This window comes from Oratosquilla oratoria, chromosome 1, assembly GCF_046742065.1.
Source record: "Oratosquilla oratoria isolate Oo_2021 chromosome 1, ASM4674206v1, whole genome shotgun sequence".
NCBI classification, from domain to species: Eukaryota; Metazoa; Arthropoda; class Malacostraca; order Stomatopoda; family Squillidae; genus Oratosquilla; species Oratosquilla oratoria.
In genome coordinates, this window is record NC_134777.1 from 92,465,138 (window position 1) to 92,470,483 (window position 5,346).

A 5,346-nucleotide genomic window follows, 5' to 3' on the forward strand; every position below is an offset into this window, starting at 1 on the left:
AATTAGTTTATAAATATTGCGATTAAAAATGATTATATAGAATAAATGAATTGATAAATACATAATCAATTAATTAAACAAATGAAACAAATAAGCAAGTAAAAATACAAAGATGAATACACAAATAAATACATAGATATGCAGTAATCTACAGAAAACTATGATAAAACTCAACAGAGCAGATAGGTATACAGATGCAAATAATTATTTCTATCAATAGAAATGAGAGTGATAAATTATTATATTGATAATAATAGTCATAACCATATTGTTAATTAAAATAAACAATGTAATTATTTTTATATAATAACAATAACAATAATAATAGCAATAATAATAATAATAATAATAATAATAATAATAATAATAATGATAATAATAATAATAATAATAATAATAATAATAATAATAATAATAATTATAATAATAATAATAATAATAATAATAACAATAATAATAATAATATTAATGACAATAATAATAGTAATAATAAAAACAGTAATAGTAATAATGATAATAATAATAATAATAATAATAATAAAAAATTATGATAATAATAATGAATAATAATAATATTGATAATAATAATAACAATACCGATAACAATAATAACAATAATAATGACAATAATACTAGTAATAATCAAAGTAGTAGTAGTAATAATATTAATGATGCTAATAATAATAATAATAATAATAATAATGATAATAATAATAATAATATTGATAATAATAATGATAATGATAATGGTAATAATAATAACAATAATAATAACAATAATGATAACAATAATAAAAATAACAATAATAATGATAATAATAATGATAATAATAATAATAATAATAATAATAATAATAATGATAATAATAATAATAATAACAATAATAATGATAAAAACAATAATAATAATAATATCAATAATAATATTAATAATAATAATAATAATAATAACAATGATAATAATAATTATAACAATAATAATAATAATAATTATAATAATGATAATAATAATAAAGATGATAATCATTATAACAATGATGATGATGATGATGATGATGATAACGATGATGATAAAGATGGTGATGGTAATAGCAATAAGAATGGTAATAAAAATGTTGATAATAATAACAGCAAGAACAATAACATCTATAATATCTTCAATATAAAATAAATACATACCGTACATACATATATCAACGGTTCCCCCCCCCCCACACACACAAGGGATGTAGCCAAAAACAAAGGCATAAAATCCACTCCCACCCAATCCATCCCCACATACTCCACTCCCATTCATCCCCCTCCCACCTCTTTTCTTGGCTCCTCCTGGATGACGGGTCATCCCTGCATCTGGCAAAGTAGTAAGACACAGCATATCCACAGCAAGGTCGCTTCATTTAATCGGCGAGAGAGAGAGAGAGAGAGAGAGAGAGAGAGAGATAGAGAGAAAGAGAGAGAGAGAAAGAGAGAGAGAGAAGACGAGGAGAAGTCCTTTCGCGCTGAGTCAAAATGTCATTCACACATACTCCCACACCTCCCCATCCCCCACCCACTCCCATTCATCACAGTATCATCTGTACACGACCATTCTCCACTCACTTCTATCTTCTGTCATCTCCCTTCTTCCCTTAACAGGCATTCCCCTCTTTCTCTATGCCCCTTTTACCGCATCCATCCATCTCATCCTTGGTCGCCCCCTCATGTTCACTCCTTCCACCTCTGCCTTCCACACCTGTTTTACTAATCTTTCTTCATTCATTCTTTCCATGTGTCCAAACCATCTCAATACTTTTTCATCAACCCCATCTCCCAACTCTTTCCCTTCCCACTCTCCTCCTCACCTCCTCGTTTCTCACTCTATCCAGCCTAGTAACCCCTGCCATACTTCTCAGGCATTTCATCTCAAACACATTTGACCTCGTCCTCTATTATGCTCCATGTTTCTGCCCCATACAGTGCTCTCGGAACAATCACTCCTTCATACAATCTCCTCTTAGCATCCATCCCCAAATGTCTATTTCTCATTACACTTTTTAGTCCATTAAGGTATTTACTTGCTTCTCTCAATCTACATTCTACCTCCACCTCCACTCCTCCCTTTCCCGGCACATTCGCACCCAAGTATCTAAAGCTATCCACTTCCTCCAGTCTTTCTCCCTTAATACTCACTTCTAATTTGCTACCATATTCTCCTCTTGTACATCTCATCACCTTTTACCCACATTTATCTTCAACTTCCTTCTTTCGCACACCTTTCCAAACTCCGTCACTAACTTCCTTAATCCCTCCTCTGATCCTGATAACAAGCGCAGTGTCGTCAGCAAACAATAACTGGCTTATCTCCCATTTTTCTCCATTTTCTTTAACCATCTCCTGTCCCTGACGCATTACCCTTGCATTTTTCTCTCGCATCACCCCATCCATAAGATAGACATAAAAAATAAATGTCTTTCAAAAGGTTCTTATGTCATTATTCCTCAGCGTCTGACATGCAATGAGCCCGTCATTGTCCTCTCAATTTCGACAAGAAAGCAAAGCCCCCCCGATACCCCTCCCACTCTCCCCCTCACCCTCCGGAGGAAGTTCAGCATCTGTCTGTTTTTATTTACCAGTAAGCGAAGCCTTTTTGTTGTATTTGCAAAGCAGGAGAGACAACTTCCATTTGCAAATTCGTGTTTGCACGACAGTTAGATTACTTTTGTTCTCACTTCCACATTCTTTCTTTTCTCCTTCCGCCTCCCTCCACTCAACCCCCCCCCCCAAAAAAAAAAAAAAGATGAAGAGAAACGCGAGGAATTTCGCACCGAGTGAAGTGGATTCTTTTTCTTAAATCTCTTTGTTCCTTTCAAGCGTGAAATCATCAAGGTCTTCATATCTTACTTCAGGTTTTTTGTACTAAGTCTGTTTACATATGCACATGTACACTAGTGTATCAATGCACAGGAGTATATTGCAAAACACGCGTGCACACACACACACACTCAAACACACGCACATACATGCACACACACACACACACACACACACACACACACACACACACACACACACACACACACACACACACACACACACTCAAACACACACACACACACACACACTCAAACACACACACACACACACACACACACACACACACACACACACACACACATATATATATATATACACAACTTATTCAAGGTATGCTACATCTGTAAACAGTTCCACATCTGTGTGATCCAGTTCGTGCGCACACACACACACACACACACACACACACACACACACACACACACACACACAGGCTTAACAAGTAAAATAAGAATTAAGATAAACAAAGTACAAATATCACAAATTTACACTGGTAAAATAAAATCGAATCCTCAGATAGTGTGAGCGAATTTCTCTCTTATTTTTACTGACACCAAACTACTCTTTTCATTTCCGTGGGGATAGGAGGAAGATTAAAGCAGGTGAATGAAAGTCGGACAAAGAAAAGTAATAATAATATCATTGCTACTACTACTACTACTACTACTACTACTACTACTACTACTACTACTACTACTACTACTATTACAACTACTACAACTTCTACTGTTACTTCTAACAATAGTGATAATACATACATATATATATATGTATATATATATATGTATATATATATATATATATATATATATATACTGTACATATATATATATATATATGTGTGTGTGTGAGTGTGTGTGTGTGTGTGTGTGTGTGTGTGTGTGTGTGTGTGTGTGTGTGTGTGTGTGTGTGTGTGTGTGTGTGTGTGTACATAAGGATTTTACCCCCTTACAAGAGAGGCAGCAAAGATAAACAAAGGCATAAAAACCACTTCCACCCATTCCATCCCTAACATACTCCCATCCACCCTCTTCCCTCCCTCTTATCTTGGCACCTCCTGAATGATGGGTCATCCCTGCATCTTGCCCACTATCCTGGGTCAGAAGCAGTGTCGCAAGACACAGCACATCCACAGCAAGGCCGCTTCATTGAATCGGCGACCCCCCTCTCCGTCCCCTCATGCAGAATAAGAAAAGATTGGGAGAAATCCTTTCGGGCTGCGTATTTTTTTTTTTTTTTTCGCACATACTCCCTCACCCTTCATCTCCCATCCACTCCTCCTCATGCATCACAGAATCATTCATACTTAACCATTCTCCATTCACCCCTATCTTCTGTTTTCTCCCGTCCTTCCTCAACAGACATTCCCCTCTTTCTCAATGCCCCTTTTACCCCATCCACCCATCTCATCCTGGGTCACCCCCTCATGTTCACTCCTTCCACCTCTGCCTTCCACACCTCTTTTACTAGTATTTCTTCACTCACTCTTTCCATGCATCCAAACCATCCTAATACTCTTTCATCAACACTATCTCCTAACTCCTTTTCCACCTCTGTCCTCCTCCTTACCTCCTCATTTCTCAATCTATCCAGCCTAGTCATCCCTATCATACTTCTCAGGCACCTCATCTCACATTCAAACTCCTATAACAATAACAATAATACATACATACATATACCAAGGCTCTTTCCCCCTTCCAAGGGAGGTAGCCAAAAAGGGAAAGGCATAAAAAACACTCCCACCCATTTCATCCCTAAATACACTCCACACCCCTCCCACCCTTCCTCTCATCTGAGCACCTCCTGGATGACGGGTCATCCCTGCACCCTGCCCACCGCCCTGGGTCAGAAGCAGTGTCGCAAGACACAGTACATCCACAGCAAGGCCGCTTCATTTAATCGGCGAACCCCCCCTCTCCGTCCCCCTTTGCATATAATAATAATAATAATAATAATAAAATAATAATAATGATAATAATAATGATGATGATAATGATAACAATAATAGTAATAATGATAATAATAACAATAATGATAATATTAATAATGATAATAATAATAATAATGATAATAAAAATGATGATAATAATAGTAATAATAATAATAAAAATAATAATAATAATAATAATAATAATAATAATAATAATAATAATAATAATAATAATAGTAATAATAATAACAGTATTCTTGGAGTAATCTTCTCTCTGATACAATTTTTGTTAAATTGGATAGCTGCTGACGTTCTGACGATCTGTGTAGCTGATCGCTCAAAATTGCGGAAGATCTTTTTTTCCTCATTGTTCAATGTGGAACAGAAGTTTCCGATATTCATCTGTGAACCAGTATCTACAGATTTCGAGGTCTCTTACCTCTACTTCAGCTGGGTGGTAATGGTAAATTTTTTAATCCTGTTAGTCTATAGTCTATACGATCACAAGTGAGAATGACCTCATCTAGTGGGCTGTGATTTTTTGTCCGTAACTGTTATGATCA